Genomic DNA, 24,192 nt, shown 5'->3' with positions numbered 1-24,192 from the left:
TGAAATATTCATTAAAACCAAATTCTCCTAACTTGGTCATCAAACATCATTTTGGCACCAGGATCCAATTATTGGTTATTATTAGGTGTTACAAATAATAAAAACAATTATTTGATACAGGAAATAGGACTTGTTGGTTTGGGAAGATTTGAGTTTCAGGACAGTTATCTTTCCCATTTGAATGTAACACATCCATCTCTAAGTGGTCCAAGGCAGGATGCTCTGTTTCCAGAGATGTTTATTTAGATGTTTTAGTCTTGTTGACAAACCTTTGAACCACGGAGACTCCAGTAGTTAAACCGGTGTGATTCATTTAGGGAGAGTCTAGTAATGAGGCTATAAAGAGAATATGATTTTAATAAATAACTTGTCAAATATGATCAAGTTCTGGTCTGTACTTTTTGTAAGAAATAGAATAAAAATAATTGTCACATGAGAAGAATACCTGCATCATTTCTTGGTAGCTTCTGACCTCTTAACATTTCTACCAGCTGTTGAATGTTTGTGTGTAGAACAAATTCATTAGAAATGTAATTGAAATTAACTTTGATGTGATTCCTCTGTCAGTCCCTGATGGATGAAGCTCTCCTCAGCTTTCAGAGCTTCTCCACGCACAAGATGGTGGAGGTTCATCCTCTGTGGATCATCAGGAAACAGCTGCTCCTCTCTGCACCACCAGCGTCCTGATCACTCTCACATTATTACAGAGTACCTCATTGGTACCTAATGAGAGAAGACAGATCAGAGAAATCATTAATCATTCTCTACACTGACTTCCTTCATCAGCTGTAAGTCATCAGATTCCCCCACAGCGCTGAACCAAAGCTCCACCCCCACTCCACCTTTGTACTTTTACACTCGCTGATTTTTCTTTTATCTGCCAGTTGTCCTTCCAGCATCTATTCCTTTAGCTGTGTAACTTTAGTTTTTGGAAACCTGTCTGTCTTCAACATCTTTATATTATTAATATAGTTTGTTCAGAGTTTGTTAAATATGACGATCTGCTGACGACAGACTCAGTTATGATTGTGATAGGTTATATGAAGCTAACTCCGCCCATTTTATGTGAACAAGCTTGCTGAAACTCTATATTTACTTATCAGATTGATAACCAGCTTCATGTTACTGTTCAGGACAATCTCTTATGTCAGGGTTAATGTAGCCAGATAACAGAAATAAAAAAACCTGGGTATGTCGAACTTGCTTCGTAGTATAGAACCCAGAAAAGGATTTCTCAGACAAAAACAACAAGAATCTAAATTATGTATCACCTGATATGTGGAGGGTTTAGTAAAGGGCACTGAGAGACTAACCTCAAAGTCTCCAGTCGAAAGTTTGGATTCTTCTCAAGATCACGCAGCGGCTTCACTCCTGAATCCTGCAGTTTGTTGATGCTCAGGTCCAACTCTCTGAGATGGGAGGGGTTGGACTTCAGAGTTGAGGCCAGAGAAGAACAGCTGATCTCTGACAACCTGCAGACCTTCAAACTGAATAAAGAATAAATGTAAAAATATAAGTATCTCAACATCACTTTGTCCTGACGATTAAAGTTTTCTCTAAATGATTAGAGGATCATTTCTGATTGTGTATTCACTAAATCTAAATCCTCCAAATGTCAGCACAACATTCATACAGCTGTTCATGTGCACAGATGAAGAACAGGCTGCTGATATCAGTCAGCTCTGTGATGTTAGTACCTTTATCAAATCAGACATTATTGAATCAAAAGTCTTCATGATTTCACTTCTCACTTCTTAACAGAACCAGAAGAAACCGGAGGCTTCATGTGCACGTTGTTCAACTTTACGTCACATAGTCATAAAAACATTTTCACATCAAATCTCTAAATTATTCAGCAACTTGAAAAACAATCGAGTATGAGGATTGAAATGATACAAATGTATGACACAGTCAGTGATCTGACCTCAGAGTCTCCAGTCTGCAGTTTGGACTCTGCAGATAATCACACAGCAGCTTCACTCCTGAATCCTGCAGCTTCTTGTTGAGGCTCAGGTCCAGCTCTCTGAGATGGGAGGGGTTGGACTTCAGAGCTGAGGCCAGAGAAGAACAGCTGATCTCTGATAAACTGCAGTCACTCAATCTGAATAAAGAATAAAATATGTAGATGTAGATGACTATGGCTTTATGCATGAATGTCAATCAATTCAATCAATTTTTATTTGTATAGCGTCAACTCATAACAATGTGTGATGTTGTCCACATGAACACACTGATGTGATCATCATCTGTTCATTCCAACATTGGACTTTATTAGGATGCATTCATACTTTAGTTCTTCTTGATCATTCTTAGATTCAAACACTCAGAGCTCCTTTGAGGAACTTTCATTACATGTCCGTTTTGGTGCCCACTGTGGAGAAAGTGAAACCTCTTATCTCTTTACTGATCTTGTCCTGTACAGTATTCTCAAACAAAAAACTCCTCATGCTTTCTTTGAACTCTACAAACTACAAGTCTGTGTGAATCTCTGCAGTAGAAAATGTAAATAAAGGCTTTTCCAGACAGCGTCCTGTGAATCTCCTCATGTGACAGCGACCCAGTTGAAACAGGCAGACTTTCAAAAGGACTTCATAATGTTGTTGGTCTCATTGACTTTAGCCAATCATCAAGAGAAATCAGGATTCATTTCAGTCTGTTTCATCAGCAGATTAAACCTCCTCACAGGACATTTCAAATCAGAGAGTTGATTTTGATATATGATCATAAAAAAAAAACAATAAACTGTCTGAGAAAAGAAGACTAAAAAACACACACTGTGTCGGTGTCTTTCATATTGAGCTGGTATGGAAGTTAAGAAACGTGATTAGCAGACCCTTGTTGGGGTTGTATCAAGACAACTTTGGTTATATTCTTTAATAATTATATTTAATTATTAATAATATAAATAACAATATCATTAAACTATGTTTAATCTCTGTTGGGCCTCAGCCATGTGGTTGGGACAAAGGACTCAGGCCTATATCACAGTCTCGAGCCTGACTAAAGTTATTTTGAAGGCAAATAAACAAAGGGGTCTTAGCCCAGCAACCCTCCAACAGAAACTAACAAATAGGTGTGAAAAGTGGGGGCTTCTGAATTCTCTATCCTTATTGGAGGAGGCCTGAGGTAAACCCACAGGCAGCTCCAGTCTTTAAAAGCAATCACCAGGCATTGCTTCCTTCTCTTCAAGTGTGGTCTGCCGACACTAGAGGATAAACTCTCCAACAAGATGGACTCCAGCATTCGAGACAAAGCCTTTCCTCCTCTTGACTTACATAGGTTAAACTCCAGAGCTGAGGTTGCTCAGTATAGGTAGCTCTTCAGAGGATTCAGCTGACTACTTCCACGGCATATTTTTAGGAGTTTTGGGCGCAATCAGATGCTATCAGGTTTGAGCAAAAAGAAGAGTTTCTTCCTTTGATTTTTCGTAAGACGTCATTGAACGCAACCGGACAGGAGCGCTGAAGGAAGCCCACTGATCCCTGAATCCACAAGGACACATAAAGAACTCGGCTCCTGCAACCAGAAGACCCTATAGAGCAGCGCTCTGGTCGAAGATCTGAATCCCGCTACCCTCCTCCTACATCTGCCACGAAGGAACCCTGCCTGAATCTGATGATTCAACATTCAACAGAGTGACGATCTAACCAGCTTTGCAACGATCACCAGGAGTTACCCCAAGTAAGAGCTTTGGTCTGGGCAGAAATAGTTTCAGAAATAGTTATGTTTCTTTTATAACCACTGATAATTATGCATCATTGTTGACGAGACGTCACATTCTGTTTATTATCTGTTGTAAGCTGCTGCATTTGTTTTATTGTGATGAACTGCTGTGTTCACCTATGTGTGTAATGCTATGCTAGTTTACCTTCAGTCAACGGCTTTCACAATCGGAAAGACCAGTGTACCCGCCGTTGAATCAAAGTCCGGCCACTGGCTTTCTGGTGTTTAAGTAACAGTTACTGAACTCAGCTCAGAGAGCTCAAACTATTTCAAAAGGTAGCCACACGGCTTCCTTTGTTGTCCACCATTTTGCATTGTCTCTCTCCACCATTTTGTTTTCTCTGTCTCTCTCTCCTCCACACACACACACACACACACACACACACACACACACACACACACACACACATTTACACCTTCCACAAGCCTTGCTTGATAATGTTTGTTGTTTAGATTAGTTTATAATAGTTATTGGTTAAACTAAGTTCATTGATTTTTATTGGTGTTGCTTTGTTTAAATAAATTCTGTTATAATTTAAGAGAGCAGTTGTTTGTGATTACTGGTTGTATTTGCATTGTGATATAAACTGGGTGCGAAGGCTTTGTGTACGGATTCACGCCTTCAATTTATTAAATATAGTTATTAATTATTAATAATATTAGTAATTAAATAACTGATTTGAGACTGATTTGAGTGATATTTTGGTTATATTTCCCTGAGTACAGGGTGGTGCCCCAAAACGAGATTAAACATAGTTTAATGATATTTTATTTATATTACTAATAATTAAGTATAATTATTAAAGAATATAACCAAAGTTGACTTGATACAGCCCCAACATCTCTCTTGGGGCACCACCCTGTAATCAGGGAAATATAACCAAAATATCACTCAAATCAGTCTCAAATTAGTTACTTAATTACTAATATTTATTTAATAATGAATAACTATATTTAATAAGTTGAAGGCGTAAAATCCGTACACAAAGCCCTTGCACCCAGCTTATATCACAATGTAAATACACCAGTAATCACAAACAACTGCTCTCTTAAATTATAACAGAATTTATTTAAACAAAGCAACATCAATCCAAAATCAATGAACTTAATCAAACCAATAACTGTTATAAACTAATCTAAGCAACAAACATTATCAAGCAAAACTTGTGAATGAAGTGTAAATGTGTGTGTGTGTGTGTGTGTGTGTGTGTGTGTGTGTGTGTGTGTGTGTGTATATGTGTATATGTGTATGTGGATGAGAGAGAGAGCGAGAGAGAGAGACAGAGAAAACAAGATGGTGCAGAGAGACAATGCACCATGTGGCTTCATCACATGGTGACAAAATGGTGGACAACAAAGGAACCCGTGTGGCTACCTTTCGGAATAGTTTGAGCTCTCTGAGCTGAGTTCAGTAACTGTTACTTAAACACCAGAAAGCCAGTGGCTCAGTGCAGAGTTCAATAGGAGAAGTTTCAACGGACTGAGTATTTTGAGCAGCAGAGAATGAACTGGAAGTGGAGGAGTTAATGTAACGAGAGTAACGCATGGGAAGGAGAGCATTTGATGACAAAGAGAGACACATTAATAATTATGGCACTGTGATCTGAAAGGCAAGGGTCTATTATTTCCAAATTGTTAACAGGAAGACCACATGACAAGACCAAGTCCAATGTGTGGCCATGTTTATGAGTGGGACCTGGGTAAAATTAAATGATTCAATCAAGTTTAAAAGACATTTTTACGGGAATATTGAAAATGCCAGAAGCCTTGAAAGGTCCAAGTCCTGTAGTTGAATGAATTGTCGAAGTGGAGCTCCGCAGAAGGGGACAGGGACCCAGAGAATGTCACTGACTTACGAGCCGGTCTTTTCCGGTCGTGCACGCCGTAGTGGGGCATTCAGAGTTCCTGTGTGGAGGCAGAGGAGGAAGGGTTTCAAACGTTAAAATGTTTGAAAGGACCCGCGCTCCTGCTCGGTTCAGGTGTAGGCCATCTGGACCGGAGAGACCCCTATATTCAAAAAACACATTAAAATTATCAATAAAATTGACAATGTGGGTGATATAGGCAGAGGACAGCCATGAGTTCGTACTCAATAACCGGCTAAAACGCCCCACCCGCGGACATAAGTGGGAAGTGGGCCAGATACAGTATATGGATTTTCTTGTTCAGGGATGTGAGGTTGACTAGACATCTATTGAAATCAGCTTTTAGCAGTTCAGACTGCTGTTTGGGAATGTCATTGGTGCCAACAATAATGGTTTTTGCTCCTGGGTGAGAATTTACTATGTGTCAGACCCTGTCGGCGATATCCAGCACTTCAGCGCGGGGGAAAGAAAAAACGCCGGCATTACGGATTTTCACGTTGGACATTGGACCAAAGCCGGCACAGTTGTCTCAGGATCAGGAGAGGCAATGGCCAATGGAGGGAAATCCTGCATGTTGAGGATATGAAACTTGTTGTCAAGCTGGATTCCCTCGTTTGTCGAAAACTCGGGGAATGTCTGCCACTGTGTGTCCCTTTGCTCACAACAGTCCAGTCTATGGCAGGGTCCATCCGAGGGGTAGAGGGTTAGAGGGTAGAGGGTTACTTTTCTTGTAGAGCAAAAGTCTGATCAGTGAGAAAGAAAAAAAGGGAACTGTAAACAAAAGGACTGATGATAAGAAAAGTAAAAGGCCGATTATTTACACGATTACACAAATTCCACATCTTCGTCAAGGAAACGTCCCAGCTCTCTTCTCCTCTGCTCTCCACCAAGTTCTCCGCCTAAATCCAAGCGTCCCCGGGTGCAGTGCTCGGCCCCCGAGCCAAGCATATCATCCCAACGGCGGTCGCTGGATACTAGCGCTGGATCTCCTGCTCCTGCATCGTCTCGGCAGTGTGCTACCCTCTAAATGGTCAACCTGAAATTCCACCAGGTTTTTCAAAGTCCCTTGTGGCATCACATACTGTTTCTCTAGTTTTAAAGTAGTCGATATTATTCAAAATGTCCCTGCCATTCTTGATCGTCACCCTTCTGCCCACACTCTGATTGTACACGCTGGTGCCAATGATGTCATGGCAAGCCAATCAATTACACTTCAATCAGCCTTTGGGGGTGGCTGTTTATGTAAAATCATGTTTTTCTGTTTCTGTTTTACATGCAGTTTCTGTGCGTAATTGCTTTGAATTTATAGCTTTAAAGGTAAATGAGGGGTCAAATAATTTGTTTGTTATAATAGGGATTTATAGACCCCTATTAGCTGAAATTGGATCCATTGACTGTCTATCTATATTACTCTCTCAGTATACAAACTCTGAAATCATACTTATGGGTGATCTAAACTTGGATTGGTTGACCAAAAGCTCTGATTATCTGAAGGAAATCTCATCCAGTCTCAATTTAACCCAACTAATTAATGAACCCACCAGACCCAAATTGAAGAATCCTTAAAGATCGACTTTGATTGATTTATTGTTCTCAAACAGAAGTTAAATAAATACTGCAAGTGGTGTCTTTGACTTAGGTTTAAGTGATTGATAGTACGAATTTTCATGAATTCATACATTTTGGTAACTTTGCAAATAATAATAATAATAATAATGCATTTTATTTATAAGCGCTTTTTTAAAAACTCAAAGACACTTTACAATGGTTAAAACATAAAGAATAGCACAGAAGGACAGACTAAGGGACATCGCAGTATTATAAACAAATTATAAAGATAACAATAATAAAGATAACAACATAAAGGTAAATTACAGAAAACACATCACAATCATACATTAAAAGCTTGTTTGAAGAGGTGAGTTTTGATAAGTGATTTGAAAGTAGGAGGGTCGGTGCAGTGTTGAATGTGTGTGGGGAGTGAGTTCCAGAGGGAGGGGGCAGCTATGGAGAAGGCTCTGTCCCCCCAGGTTCGGTGCTTGGTTCTAAGAGGGGGAGATAGAAGGTTGGCTTTTGAGGAACGGAGACTGCGTGCAGGAGTGTGAGGGTGAAGGAGAGCCGTGAGGTAGGAGGGGGCCTGGTGGTTAAGGGCTTTATGTGTGAGGAGAAGGATTTTGAATTGGATACAGTAAGGGACAGGGAGCCAGTGGAGATTTTGCAGGACAGGGGTGATGTGTTCACATATTCGGGTGTGGGTGAGGAGGCATGCAGCAGAGTTTTGGATGTATTGAAGTTTATTAAGGACTTTGGATGATGTGCCGTAAAGGATGCTGTTGCAATAGTCGAGTCTGGATGTGATGAATGCATGGATTAGTGTTTCAGCAGCAGAAAATGAGAGTAGTGGACGGAGGTGGGCTATATTTTTGAGGTGAAAGAAGGCGGTTCTTGTGAGCTGGGTGACGTGGTGGTCAAAGGAGAGCTGGCTGTCAAAGATGACTCCAAGATTGCGGATATGAGGGGAGGGGGAGAGAGGGAAGTTGTCTATTGTGAAGGAGAAGTTGTGAATGGAATTGGTGAGGAATTTAGGGCCGATAATTATTATGTCCGATTTTGCGTAGTTAAGAGAGAGGAAATTGGTGTGCAACCATGTTTTTATTTCATTGAGGCAGTTTGTCAGGGTAGAGCGGGTTTCAGTGGTGATTGAATTGGTGGAGATGTAGAGCTGGATGTCATCGGCATAAAAGTGGAAATGGAGACCATGCTGGCGGATAATGTTACCAAGGGGGAGCAAGTATATGATGAACAGGAGGGGACCAAGCACCGAACCCTGGGGGACGCCTTGGGACAAAGGAGCTATGGAGGAGGAGCAGTTATTGATGTTGATAAACTGTTGTCTGTCGGTGAGGTAGGATTTTAACCAGGAAAGAGCAGTGCCAGTGATGTTGAGTGAGTGTTCTAAGCGGGATAAAAGAATACTGTGGCTGATGGTGTCAAAGGCTGCAGTGAGATCGAGGAGGATGAGGCTGTTGAGGAGGCCAGAGTCAGAGGAGAGGAGGAGGTCATTGGTGACTTTGAGGAGAGCTGTTTCTGTGCTGTGCTGGGAACGGAAGTCAGACTGGAAAGGTTCAAATAGGTTATTGGAGGAGAGGTGACATTTGATCTGGGAGGCGACAACACGTTCCAGTATTTTTGAGAGGAAGGGGAGGTTGGAGATGGGGCGGAAGTTGCACATGCTTTCTTGAGGATAGGGGTGACTGCTGCCAGTTTGAGAGTTTTGGGTACTGAACCAGAGCAGAGGGAGGAGTTGATGATTGAGGTTATGAGTGGCGCGATGGCTGGGAGACAGTTTTTGACGAGACTGGATGGGATGGGGTCGAGAATACTGGTGGAGGACTTCATGCTAGAGGTGATGCTGATGATGGATAGTTCATTTGGGAAAACAGGGGAGAACTGAGACAGAGGTTGGGTGATGAGGCGAGGGGATGCGGGTAGGGATGAAGAGGGGACAGTGAGAGTGTTGAAGCTGCTGTAAATGGTGTCAATTTTTGATTGAAAGAATGAAAGAAAAGCGTTGCATTTATCAGCTGTGAAGGAGGGAGAGGTGTTGTCACTGGGTTTGAGGAGTTTGTTTATTGTAGAGAAGAGAGCCTTGGGGTTGGATGAGCCTGAGTGGATGAGGTGTGAGTAATAGGTGGACCAGGCTGCGCTGAGAGCTTCCATGTATTGTTTAAGGTAGTCAGAGTATGATTGGAAGTGAACTGTTAAAACGGTTTTCTTGTGTAGTCTTTCAAGCTGGCATTTACGGGTTTTCATTTTATGGAATTCGGGTTTGGGGGGGGGGGGGGCGATAGATTACAGCAGTGACTAGGGGAGTGGGACCAGAGAGTTTGAAAGCAATGTGTTCAAATGAGTCAAATGCAGGAATGGTGGTAGTTTTAATGTCCTTCCTGTAAACGGCTGCAACACCACCACCCCGTCCATCGGGGCGGGGTTTGTCCATGTATGTGTATCCTGTGGGTGTGGTTTGGTTTAGTGAGAAATAATCCAAGGGTTTTATGTCTCACCAGGTTTCGGTGAGACATAGGAAGTCCAGGTTGGTGTCGGTTATGAAGTCATGGAGAATGAGGCTTTTATTGTTGAGGGAGCGAGTATTCAGCAAGGCCAGTTTCAGGTTATGATGTGGTGTTTTACAGAGTGAAGGGTGAGGGAGTGGCTGACGGGATGGTTGACAAATTTGAAAAATTTACAGATTTAGTGATTTTGTTTTTATTTGGATGCCTTCTTGTAATGAGAGTTTCTGTTGCAGACAATGTCAGTGAATGTGGTAACGAGGGATTAGGCCAGTGGGGGGAGTTGTTGATCACAGAGAGAGCTGGGAGGATGGAGGAGCAGACCTTTGGACGGTAGGGTGGGCTGGTGGGGGAAACAGTTGGGTGTGCTGGAACCATAGAGGAAGATTGGGAATCAGCTGTATTGATGTCGTCATTTATTGATAGTCAGTTGCATGGCGTGTACTGTACTGTGTGTTGAACCATGAAATTAACCATTTAAAGCTGTCTACCATCTAAGAGTAACTCTTCTCTTAGGTTGAAGCTGTAACAATATCTATGTAAAACATCTCATAGCAGCAGAGTTATATTTGGTTTGGAGCCAACTGTCTGTTGTAAGCAAAGGTTTGCTGAGAATTAAATGTATATGTCTGACATTTATGAGTCAAGCTGATGTCTTCTTTCTTGCCTTATAGAGATGTACTGAAGTAGCCAAGAATTTGTAAGATGTACCTTCTAGCAGAATATAAGCAAGTCTGTTAACATAGAAACTTTGTCAGTACTTTTTCAGTTTTTGATTGTTAACAATTTGTGTTCTGTTGTAACTGTCTGACCTCGGCCGATTTAACAGTAGAATATCCACAGTCTGTTTCGCGATTTCATCAATGGATTCATACAGCAGCAACAATCCCCACCCATCTGTGATCACTGACCTATTACTTGTATTAGGGATATGCATCTAAAGAGAACTTCTTCACATATTTTATTTAAAAGAAATATGAAACATTTTAATGAACCTGCTTTTATGAATGACCTATTTGAGAGCAACATCCATCTTACATCTTAATTTCAAGATACTGAACTAGCCGTAGACTTTTTTTTACTAATAAGTTCCTCTCTGTGGTAAATAAGCATGAACCTTTTAAAAAAGTTAGGGGAAAAAAATAGATCTAGTCCATGGTTTTCCCCTGAACTGTCAGCTGGATTTCTATTAAGAAACAAAGCTTGGTCCTTAGCTAGACGCACAGGAGAGGTGTCCCACTGGGCTTCTTTCAGAGCACTCAGAAATAAATGCACTTCATTTGTGAGAAAAGCTAAATTGGTTTATTACTTGAATTTGGTCTCTAGCTGCTATTGCAACCCTGCAAAATTCTGGAAGGTGGTAAACTCTAATAATAGCAACACTGCTACCTCCCTACCTAATACTCATGTCAGGCTTGACGACTGCTTAGTGAATGATCCTAGGTATGCTCTGCCTTCAATATTCACTTCGTAGCAGCCGGTCACATCTTTGAGGATGTGGATAAAAGATCACCCCCTCCAAGCATTGACCTTCCTCCCACTGACAATGGCTGTATTCCCAATCTAAATCATACTTCTCAGTTTAACTTATCTCCTGTCTCAATCAGTGTAGTTATAGAGGCTCTTCAAACCTTAGATCCTAAGAAATCTACCAGTGAAGAAAAACTGGTTCCTCTCTTTCTCCGTCTCTCAGCCTCTCCGATTGCTGAGCAATTAACTCACATTTTTAACCTTTCCATTTTATCCGGAGTAATTCCCAAAGTATGGAAAACCGCTTATGTTACCCCTTTACATAAGAGTGGAGATAAGAGTGACCCTATTAATTATAGGCCAATTTCCAAATTGCCCTGCTCATCAAAATTGTTAGAGTCTCTCATGAATCACCAACTCAAGGAAATTCTCTCAACAAACTCTGTTTTAAGCCCACATCAGTCTGGGTTCAGATCTCTGCACAGCACTGTGTCACGCTAGTGTTGAATGATGTTGTCAATGCTTTGGAAAAAAAAAACATTGTGCTGCCATTTTTGTCGACCTCTTCAAAGCATTTGACACTGTTGACCATTCATTGCTTTTGCAAATTCTTGGTTTCATTGGTTTTAGTTCAAATGCGTGGTTTTTGAACTACCTTACCGACCGACGGAAATCAATGAACCTGGGAACCATCCACTCTGATTTTCTTACGATCACTAAGGGTGTTCCACAAGGTTCAATCTTTGGCCCAGCTCTTTTTTTTTTACAATTTTTATTAATAAAATGATTCCATTATTCTATAGTGACCATTCATATGCTCACTTATATGCAGATGATACAATATTGTACAGAACAAGCTCTGATCTGAAAACTAGGAGGGTCTTGTCAGCTAGGTGGGCGAATCGAAACTTGCTTTGAGTAGAGATTGATAGTGGGTCGTTGTCAGGCTTTGTTTGGGCTGAGCACTTAAGTTTAATTCTCTGAGTATCAACAGGAGAGGCAGTTGACGCATGTGACACCATCTGTTGATTGCAAGCTGAAAATCTGGGGCTGGATTTTCACTAAAATCCAAGCTTAAAAGAGTCTGAATCCGAAACTGCCAGCAGAACAAGCTCTGATCTGAAAACTAGGAAGCGTCTGACGATTCAGCGTGGCCACAGAGCCCGGGCATCCACGACTACTGCTTTGCCTATTTCCTCTGGTCATCTGTTAAATGCAACATGTGCTACAAAGAAATCTCTGTCATTCATGGGAACAGAAAGAGACACACCTGTCATAGACAACGCAATCTTAACAACTTGTCTCTGCTAGTGATGTGAAAAGCAGTTATTTTCAGTGTACTGAATCAGTAGAATCAGTTCAGTAAAGTGATTCATATCAAAAGATTTGTTCACCAAATCATTCAGTACTTCTCCGCAGCTCTGCCTACTAATCAGAATTTAATAAGCTGAAACACGGCTGAACGTTTAGTTCTGCTCTCGATCGTACTGAGAACGGTCGGTGGTGAATAATAAGCCAATGAGCTGAGAATTTAGTTGGATAAAGCTACAGTTTGCAAACTGAAAGTGGCTAAAACAATCATATATATCAGTGCAACTGAATTTGAGAAATGAACAATTCTTTTCAGTAAGTGATTCAGTTCAGTTCGTTCACCCAGATGATTTGTTCTTTTTGAACCGATCATTCACAAACGACACATCACTAGTCTCTGCTTAAGAAAGCCTCTTCTCCCCACCCTTCATTTACTTTTGGCCTCTGGAACTGTCAATCTGCTGCAAATAAAACTGAATTCATCCAAGCACTTGCAAAAATGTCAAACATTCAGGCACTTGCCCTAACTGAAACTTGGATCCGCCCAGAAAACACAGTCAAACCATCTTGCTCTTTCTGTTGACACAGTGTTCTCACACACCCCCCGCTCTGTTGGACATGGAGGTGGTACAGGTATCATCATTTCTAACACCTGGAAATTCAATAAACTCTTCCCACTGAGCAACAACTCCTCATTTGAATATCATGGTTACTGCTCCTATTAAAATGTACATTGCTATCATTTACCGCCCACCAGGGTGTAAACTGAATTATTTTGTTGTGGAACTGGACGTGCTACTCTCAGAAATCCCTGATGATGGAACACCACTGTAATGGGAGACATGAATATACACACTGATAAAGCCCAGGCAACAGACTTCCTTGCTCTCCTATCCTCATTTGACCTCACGCAGGTCCCAACTCCTCCTACCCACAAAGCTGGCAACACTTGATTTAATTCTGACTCAGAACTGCTCAACAGCAAACCTGACTGTCACCCCTCTGCATCTATCAGACCACTTCTTTATTCAATTCACAATCTCCTTGCCGGAACTTCCTCAGGCACAGCCATGAATGGTTTCATACCACCAAAACATGCGATTGCTCAAGCCAGCTCAGCTGTCTAACGAGGTAATGGCTGCCATGCCTGCCCATAAGGTCTTTACCACACTCTCTACAGACGAGGCTACAGACATACTCTGCTCCACACTAGCCTCATCTCTGAACAAACTCTGCCCTCTGGTGTCCAAACCCGCTCGCAAAACCCACCCTAGTTCATGGCTCACTGAAGTCATAGGAGAGCAAAGAGAAGGGCTGAGGGCAGCAGAGAGAAAATGTCAAAAATCCAAACAGTCCGCTGACCTCAATGACTATAAGCAAAGACTTGTTTCATTCTCCTCCAGCCTGAAAACGGCCAAGACAACATATTATCAGAACAAGATATGCAATGCCACAGATACAAGAAAAATGTTTTCTGCTTTTAACTCACTGCTTCAACCACCTCCTCCTCCACCCTCCGATCTGTTCACACCAGACATGTTTGCCTCGTATTTTACTGAAAAGGTTGCAACCATTAGTAACCAGTTTTCTGAGCATGACCAACTCAGCCCAAAGGCATCAACCAAAAGTGCCTCAATCGACTCATTCTCCTCTCTTACTGAGGATGAAGTCTCTAAGCTTGTGCTAGACTCTCGGCCCACCACCTGTCCTCTGGACCCAATACCATCAAGCCTCCTGCAGACCATTTCCTCTGCGCTTAATGCTGCACTTAAGCATATCATCAACTCCTCTCTGTCAATGGGTTTGTTCCCCACCGCATTCAAGCAAGCTTGGGTCACCCCTCTGCTCAAAAAACCCACACTCAACCCAGCCCAGGTTGAAAACTACAGACCGGTTGACGCCATTTGTGTCAAAAATACTTGAGCACACAGTCTTTAAGCAAGTCTCTGAGTTCCTGTCCAGAAACAATCTGTTTGACCCAAATCAGTCAGGCTTTAAGCGGGGCCACTCTACTGAAACTGCACTACTGTCAGTAACAGAATTGCTACAAGCTGCCAGAGCTGCGGGTCAGTCATCAGTTCTATTACTGCTAGACCTGTATGCTGCCTTTGACACAGTCAACCATCAAATCCTCCTATACACGCTGTCTGAACTTGGCATCTCAGGATCTGCCCTCTGCTGGTTTGTGTCCTACCTCTCTGTGCGATCTTTTAGAGTGTCGTGGAAGGGAGAAGTGTCCAAAGCGCACAGTTTATCCACAGGGGTATTCCAAGGGTCAGTGCTTGGTCCCCTTCTCCATATACACCAGCTCACTTGGTTCAATAATCCGCTCTCATGGCTTCTCATACCACTGCTATGCTGATGATACCCAGCTTTTCCTGTCATTCCCGCCAGATGGTGTTACAGTCTCAGCAAGAATCTCGTCATGTCTTGCTGCTATCTCTAAATGGATGAATGAACGCCACCTTCAACTCAATCTTTCAAAGACTGAGCTCCTTGTCATCCCAGCCAGTCCCTCTATGCAACCACAGATCAATATCCAGCTTGGTACAACCAAACTCATGCCCACAAAGTCTGCCCAGAACCTGGGTGTCATGTTTGATGGCCAACTAACTTTTAAGGTTCAAGTAGCCTTGATTGCCCAGTCATGTCGATTTGCCCTGTACAACATCAGGAAGATCAGACCTTACCTGTCAGAACATGCTACACAGCTCATGGTACAGCCTCTTGTGATATCACACATTGACTATTGCAACTCTTTACTGGCAGGTCTTCCTACATTCACTATCAAATCCCTGCAGATGATACAAAATGCAGCAGCACGACTGGTCTTCAACCTCCCTAAGAGTATGTCACTCCGCTGTTTATCTCCATACACTGGCTCCCAGTCACTGCTTGCATCAAATTTAAAACTCTGCTGCTCACTTACAAAACAGCGACAAAAATGGCTCCTCCTTACCTAAACTCTATAATCCAGGTCTACACTCCCTCTCGCCCACTACGCTCTGCCAATGAAAGGCGTCTGATCCAACCTTCCCAACAGGGTCCTAAGACGCTGACTAGACTCTTCTCCTCTGTTTACCCCCTGGTGGTGGAATGAACTTCCAAACTCCATTCGATCTGCAGTGTCCCTCTGCACCTTTTTAAAAAAGCTAAAGACCCAGGTCTTTCATGAATACATATGACCTTAATGATGAGGATGACGATGGTCTCAATATTATAGATGATGATGATGGTAATGACGATGGTTTTTGTTTGATAATTACAACTTTTAAGATGGTTTCTATAGTGATTAGAGCTCTCAAGAACTGCCGTCAATGTTGTGCTTTGCCTCTGTGCAATGCGTGTCAGCACCTGTGTGTCCAATCGGACTCAAAGCTGTTTACCATTCTGCGCTTAGATTCATTACCGGCGATAAAGTTGGTTGACCCTCCCTTACTGAGAGACGCAATAACCACTGGCATATTTTTAACTATAAAGCCCTTACCGGAAAGCTTCCATCATATATCACCACTTTGTTACATCTGAAACCTGGTCCATTTTTAACCCGCTCGAGAGAGAGGCTTGTTCTCCAGGTTCCTCATGCCAGGACTGACCTAGGGAAAACTGCTTTCAGTGTTAGTGCTGCAAACTCCTGGAATATTTTACAAAATGACCTGAATTTGAGCACTTTCATCCCTTATGGACATTTTAGAAATATTACTTTTAACCGCCCAATACCTGACCGTAACTGTTTTATTAGATTAATTGCTGACTTATCATTGTAGTCATTTCAAGCTTTTTAAATTATTTTAGTGTATATATTTTATTGTTCTTATTGCTCTTCTATTGATTTTATTTTCTGTGGTAGCTTTATCTCATTTTGTTTAACTCGTTTGTCATTTATGTATGTTAAATACATAAAGGTTGATGATGATGAAATATTGGAATTGTAAGTAAAACCTTTTACTTTTAAGAAGACCTTTTTTTGCTTCAATGAGATTATAGCTCTCTCAAAGTCTTAATTTTGTTTGCAATTTCAGAAGTTTTGTTAGATTTTTTTGGTAAGAATATGATTCCATAATGTAAGCTTGTTTCATGGTGCTCAGCTTGTTTTTAGGTTTGGATTCACACAGTGTTCATCATTCCTGAAGGGTTTAACAGTAGCACAGACTCAAAGAAAGAAAAGGTGTCTGACCTCAGAGTCTCCAGTCTGCAGTTTGGACTCTGCAGATAATCACACAGCAGCTTCACTCCTGAATCCAGCAGCTTGTTGTAGTTCAGGTCCAGCTCTCTCAGATGGGAGGGGTTGGACTTCAGAGCTGAGGCCAGAGAAGAACAGCTGATCTCTGTGAAACTGCACTCACTCAATCTGAATAAAGAATAAATGAAGAATAAAAATAATGTATAATCCACTCACATGTGTTCAGGTTGTGATGAGTATCTCAACATCACTTTGTCCTGATGAATAAAGTTTTCTCTAAATGAATAGAGGATCATTTCTGATTGTGTATTCACTGAATCTAAATCCTCCAAATGTCAGCACAACATTCATACAGCTGTTCATGTACACAGATGAATAACAGGCTGCTGATCTCAGTCAGCTCTGTGATGTTAGTACATTCATCAAATCAGACATTATTGAATCATAAGTCTTCATGATTTCAGTTCTTAACAGAACCAGAGGAAACCAGAGGCTTCATGTGCACGTTGTTTTTAATCTTAATGAAGAGTTTGAAACTTTTCTTCAAATTATCAGAAATCTCTGCATGAAGATGATTCCTAAATCTGGAATACCTTAACAGGATATAGAAACGTTATCAAAACTCAATCTAAACTTGCTCTAATGATAAACTCTCTCACTGGTCACGCCTGCCTCCTCTGTGTTTCTATTTGAAATCTTCAAGCAGAGCTTGAATACTGCATTGGTGTGACTCTTTGGCCTGTGTTAGACAATTAGACAATATATTAATAAATTAATTACGCTACATTTGTGTATTACTTTATATTTGTGTAAGGACCCCTTTAAAGATTTAATGATGCATCTGAAGGGGCTAACCTTTAATGCATTCAAATTCAGACACAGTTTCTATTATACACATATATATATATATAGTACAGTCAGTGATCTGACCTCAGAGACTCCAGTCTGCAGTTTGGACTCTGCAGTCCAACAGACAGCTTCACTCCTATATCCTGCAGGTAGATGTTCCAGCTCAGGTCCAGCTCTCTGAGATGGGAGGGGTTGGACTTCAGCGCTGAGACCACGACATCACAGTGAGTCTCTGAGAGTCCACAGCCAGAAAGACTGTTGTGGCATATAATAGAAAAATATGACTTATAAAAAAGCGTTTGATATTTAAGTCTCACATTTAATGATTTAACAGTTTGACATGTCCTGTTTTGTCTCAACTTTACACATCAGTGGAATCTGTCACTGAGACAAAAAAAGTCTCATCACTCATTTTCAAACCTGCACATTTTTCATCTTTCAACCGTTTACTTAATGTTGCAGATGAATGGAAACAAATGTAGTTTTATTTAGGATTACTTAATGTCTGTAGTCTGTGATCGAAAGTGTGATCTATTCAGATTGCTCTCTCTGGATTAGAAAACCATTTTAAACCCACTGAACAGTAACTCTCGAGGAAGATGATCTCATTCTCGTACCGTCTGGCTCACTTCTATAAAAGGGAAAATACAGTGACTGCTGCATAATGATCCAGAAATAAAACAAGTAAACAAAGAATAAATGTAGTGAGGTCAAGGATCTCCTCTAAGAACAGTTATTCTGTGATCTACCTGCTGAGATTTTAAGAGATGATGCTCATAATTGATTTGTAATGCCTTCAGAGGCTGGAAGGGGGCGCTCACAGCATCTGATATCTCCCTTTTCAGGAATTAACACTATCAGCCATCTCAGTCAGTTCTTTGGGAATTCCGTCCTGAATGTGTTCACAAAAAATATCAAAGCAATTTTTGAACTCAGGCCAAAAAGCTAAAACAATATTAAAAAAAAACTAGTAAATTAGTACATGACACAGATTTATAATACTAATCACATCTGGACTTACTCTGCCTTCCTGCAGTTCCTCACAGCTGGAATTAGTCTCAATCGCCCCTAGTCTGATGTGTTGTGCTTCTTCAGGTCCAACTCATCCAAAACCTCCTCAGACATCTGCAGCATGTAGGCCAGAGCAGAGCAGTGGATCTCAGCAGTGGAGAGTTTTTTCTCTGATCTGTTCTCTGATTTCAGGAACTTTTGGGTCTCCTGATGTACTGAGAGGTCGTTCGTTTCTGTCAGACAGTGGAAGATGTTGATGTTTCTGTCGGGAGAGAATTTGTTCTTCATCTCCTTCAGGTTTTTGATGACTCTCTTGATCATTTCTGGACTGTTGTCTGTCTGACCCAGAAGGCCTCCTAAGATTCTCTGGTTTGACTCCAGAGAAAGACCATGAAGGAAGCGAACAAACAGATCCGGGTGACCGTTCTTACTTCTCAGGGATTTCATCATTGCTTTATTTAGGAGAACATAAAGAGTTGAATCTATATATGTTTTTCCCAGAAATCCCTTCAGAACTGTTGTGTTCCTGTTGGTGAAGCAGTGGAACATGTAGACTGCAGCCAGAAACTCCTGAACACTCAGATGAACAAAGCAGTAGACTGTTTTCTGGAAGATCACACACTCTGTTTTGAAGATCTCTGTACAAACTCCTGAGTACACTGAGGCCTCTGTGACATCCAGATCATACCGCTCCAGGTCTTCTTGGTAGAACATGATGTTTCCGTTCTCCAAATGTTCAAATGCCAGCCTCCCCAGCTTCAGAAGAACTTCCCTGTCGGCCTCCATCAGCTCATGTGGACTTGTCTCACATCCCTCATCATACTTGTGCTTCTTCCTCTTTGTCTGAACCAGCAGGAAGTGTGAGTACATGTCAGTCAGGGTCTTGGGAAGCTCTCCTCTCTGCTCTGTGGTCATCATATGCTCCAGAACTGTGGCAGTGATCCAGCAGAAGACCGGGATCAGACACATGATGTGGAGGCTCCTGGATGTCTTGATGTGTGAGATGATTCTGCTGGACAGATCTTCATCATCACTGAACCTCCTCCTGAAGTACTCCTCCTTCTGGGCGTCAGTGAAGCCTCGTACTTCTGTTAACCTGTCAACATATGAAGGAGGGATCTGATTGGCTGCTGCAGGTCGAGAAGTTATCCAGATGAGAGCTGAGGGAAGCAGATTACCCTTGATGAGGTTTGTGAACAGTATGTTTAATGATGACTTCTGTATGACATCAGACACATCCTCAGTGGTTTTCAAGTCCAATGACAGTCTGCTTTCATCCAGGCCGTCAAAGATGAAAAGAACTTTACAGACAGCCAGCGTCTCTGCTATGACCTTCTGTAATGCTGGATGGAAAACATGGAGCAGCTCAAGAAGACTGTACTGCTTATTTCTGATCAAGTTCAGCTCCCTGAATGAAAGCAGGATCACCAGACTGACGTCTTGGTTCTCTGAGCCCTCTGCCCAGTCCAGAGTGAACTTCTGCACTGAGAAGGTTTTTCCAACACCAGCGTGTTTGTCAGAACCACTCTGATGGGTTTCTGTTGGTTGGGTTGAGCTTCTGTCTTTTGTTTCTGTTGGTCGGGTAAGGCTTTAAAGATGTCCTGGCACTTGATTGGAGTCTCATGGAGGGTCTTCTTTTTACATTCTGTCTCAATCTGTCTCACCTCATGTTGGGTGTTCACGTCTTCATTCTGTCCCTCTGTGATGTAGAGCTCAGTGTAGATCCTGTTGAGGAGGGTTCTACTTCCTGTTTCATTACTTCCCTCAGTCACACATTCACATCTCCTCCTCAGACTAACCTTATGTTCATCTAAAACCTCCTGCAGACCTCTATCTACTGGAAGAAATAATGATAGAATCTGCTTTAAAATGTTATTGTAAAATAAGTAAAAAGAGTTTTAATTTCTATACTTTTTACATTTACCAATAAAAGTCCTGTTTTAGGAGGAGATCACAGAAGCAGAAAGGTGTACTGTCTTACTTTGTTCAGTGCTGCTCTGACTGACTGGCTGCAGTCCAGGTCCTGTTCTGGATCTTTCTCCACACTGAGGACAGGACGAGTCTCCTGGTGAACCAGACTGGTCCCAGTATGAGGTGATGCACTGTCTGCAGAACCAGTGTCCACAGCTGGTAGAGATGGGATCCTTCAGGACATCCTGACACACAGGACAGGACGGCTGCTCCTCTATAACATGACTCCTCTTCCTCCCCCTGTGAAGACATATCTTTAGAACCAAGCCGATTGTTTACTGATAGAAAATATGAAGATTTATCAAACAAAATCTAAACACTCAGCTGACCATAGAGAGCAGGCAACACCTTCTTTCTTATGTTTGTATTCAGCTCATAGTCTGCAGTGAGATGATTGTTTCTTGTATTCTAACCCTCCTGCTTTCATAAGCCGTTTTCACATATGCACTCCGTATAATATCTAAATATTTACAGGAGGACTTCTCCGGAGATTCTCCCGACCTAGCCGTTCACATATGCTCCTCACAGCGGGGGACTATCCCTGTTAGAGGGGAGGGGGCTCGGGGGATTTCCAGAGGTAAGACGTAATGAGAATATTTGCCTTTATATCAATGCTATGTGTAATCCAATGGAATGATAACATCCACAAGAGAGAGGAGAACAACATGAGCAGAAAAGATAATGCAGCCGTTTAATTACGTGTATGGAGATCGTAGTGGTCACGTGCAGACACTTTATGCACCGTGAGGCAGTCACTGTATATAAACGTCATATGCTGCTGCGTTCTCACATCAGCTTACTCAGATTTTCTGCGGATAAAATACTAGGGGTCTGGCCGGAGAAACTCTGGGTAAAGTCTGCACGAAAAATGCGGCTGTTTGCGTTCACACATAGACTAAAGTCCCTCCGGGTAGCCAAATCTCCAGAGTTTTTCAGGAAATTTCTGTATGTGTGAAAATGGTTATAAAGACTAAAGAACATCTCTCTCTCACTGTCTCTTGAAACATTAATGATCCATTTCTGCCCGTACATAGTTACTTGTTGTTCTTTAGATGATATCCTGTCCTATACTAAACACCATGTTCTGCTACATGTGGCAGACATGCATGTTTAATATGTAAGAGGAAGAGATACTATTTGTTAGAGGTTTGTTAAACGTAAATAAAAAGAAGATTAAAAAAAAGGAGTTAGTAAGAAGACTTACTTTGTGTCTGAGGGTCCAGGATCATTTCTGAAGCATAAAGGAACATCTTTGGACTGATCACTCTTCAGAGACAGACAGCTGGGTACAGGAGCTCTCTGTCCGCTCCACTGAACTCTACAATAACAAACTTGTTTTATATTCTATTTTTTTTTTTTTTTTTAAACAGAAGTCTGGGTACCAGACAAGATAATGTTCTTGTTTTGAATGACCAACCTGCACACAGTGGTGATACGGAAAAGATCACTGCACAAATACTCTGACATTTGACAAACAGAATGGATGACGGGTATAATAAGGAGGATTTTTAAAGATGATCAAATGATTTCTCTTGGAATCAGACAGTTTACGCTGGTAGATTGATGTGAGTAGAAATTAAATGTGAAGTGAAAATTAGTTAGTAAGAAGACTTACTTTGTATCTGAGGGTCCAGGTTCATTACTGAAGTCTGGGGGAGAATCTTTGGACAGATCACTCTTCAGGGACACACAGCTGGGTACAGGAGACTCTGCTCTCTGTGTGCTCCACTGAACTCTGCAATAATAAACTTGTTTTATATTCTATTTTATTTTTAAAAACAAAAACAGAATTCTGGGCATTCAGACAAGGTAATGTTCTTGTTTTGAATGGGGGGGGCCCTATTCCATCAGCCCGACAAAACCAACAATGTGCTGCCCTGTAGGCCCACCACCCGCAGTGAGAGACATGGTGCATGCAAAGCCAGGTGGCAGGCGGAGGGTTAGGGCAGCACAGACTACTTCTGGGGATGTGGAACGTCAACTCTCTGGCGGGAGGTGGAGTGCTACCAGCTAGACATAGTTGGGCTTACCTCAACGCATAGCACCGGCTCTGGAACCAAACTCCTGGAGAGGGGATGGACTCTCTCTTTTTCTGGAGTTGCCCAGGGTGAGAGGCGCTCGGCAGGTGTGTGGATACTCACAAGCCCCGGCTGAGCACTGCTGTGTTGGAGTTCTCCCCGGTGAACGAGAGGGTCACCTCACTGCGACTTCAGGTTGCAGAGAGGAGAGAGGTGAACTGGAAAAGTCTTGCAGATGTCCCTGTTCAAGGGGTCTTCAACTACTACCATCGGAATAACTTCTCTTTCATCCTGGGGGAGGTTGGGCACATGCAGTCCGAGTGGTACATATTCATAACTTCCCTTGCGGAAGCTAGGAGTTGCGGTCAGAAGACCGTCTGTGCCTGTTGCGGCAGCAACCATAGGACCTACTGGTGGACACAAGTGGTGAAGGAACCAGTCAGGCTGAAGAAGGAGGCCTTTCGGGCTTGGTTAGCCCAGGTGTCTCTGGAAGCAGCTGACAGGTATCGGGTGGTTCGGAGGGCTGTGGCTTCAGTGGTTGCGGAACCAAAAACACGGGTGTGGGAGGAGTTCGGGGAGGCTTTGGAGAAGGACTTTCGGTTGGCCTCAAGGAGGTTCTGGAAAACCGTCCGATGGATCAGGAAGGGAAAGCTAATGAGAAGCTTAGATTAATGTTACATTCAGTTAATCAACCAGGAGAGCCGAGCAAACCCCTAAAGAAAAATAAAGCCAAAGTTTCAGCTTGGTCTCCAAATAACCCATTCGGTAAAAAGGACAAAGCTGTTAAAATATACCCCAGCCTGTTAACAGAGGGAGACTCTCCCCCTGACTATAGCTCTGATGATGAGCTGTTTTTGCTCACACAGCGAGCTCCTGCCCTCAGGGGAGGCGCAGGAGGAGGGGAACAGGGTCCAGCAGACAAGCCACTGCCAGATAGCAATGGGGAGGGATCAGGGGAATCTGACAAAGAGGAAGAAAAGGCAAAAAGGGAATCCGTTAGACTCAAAGATAAGAGAATAAAAAAAGAAAAAGAAAAAAATAAGCAAGAGCAGAACAGACATGACGGAGCAGGCTCTAGTAGCACCATGGCCCCTTTAAGAATATTCCCAGGGACAGATAGCAAGGGAGAGCCTTTAACTGCGTACCGCCCATGGACTAAAATGGAACTAAAACAATTGACCGACGACACCCCAAATCCTAAAAAAGACGTGACCCAGACCATAACATACTTAAAGAGACTGTCTGGATGTTTCCAGCCCTGTCAGACTGACTGGTTCTGTTTTTGTATGGCTCGTTGGCCTAAACTAGAAGACCGGTGGAAAGCTCTCCACGAGTTTCTGGGTCCAGACGCAAAAGACCAGACAGTAGAAAAAGGCAAAGGGATGTTGAGAGAGATAATAAAGGAGTTACAGGATGTGTTTAAAACTAACCCAGATTGGGGAAAACTGTCAGGACTGCACAAGAGAAAGGAGGAACAGGTAGAAGATTTTGTGACTCGATTGGAAAACACATTTAAAAGGTATTCAGGTTTGACCCCAGAGCAGTTCGCCCCGCTCCTTCCACGCGCGTTCGTTGACGGACTAGAAAGACACTCTAAGGAAGTGATAAAACAAGATCTAGCGTGGGAGGTGAAAGAGCTAAAAGATGTGTTAGCCATCGCAAAACATTTAGAGAGAAACCAAAGAAATGATGACTCTTCTGATAGTTCTGACTCAGAGTCT

General features: G+C 42.2%; 1 pseudogene; it reads right to left on the bottom strand.

Annotated features, from left to right (window-relative positions):
• Positions 1-713: 713 nt before the first annotated feature.
• LOC132985411 (NACHT, LRR and PYD domains-containing protein 12-like) lies at positions 714-22,741 on the bottom strand (annotated as a pseudogene).
• Positions 22,742-24,192: the final 1,451 nt, after the last annotated feature.

Source organism: Labrus mixtus, chromosome 12 (genome assembly GCF_963584025.1).
Source record: "Labrus mixtus chromosome 12, fLabMix1.1, whole genome shotgun sequence".
Taxonomy (NCBI): domain Eukaryota; kingdom Metazoa; phylum Chordata; class Actinopteri; order Labriformes; family Labridae; genus Labrus; species Labrus mixtus.
The sequence above is the reverse complement of the archived record's forward strand: the minus strand, read 5'-3'. Positions and strand labels throughout refer to the sequence as shown.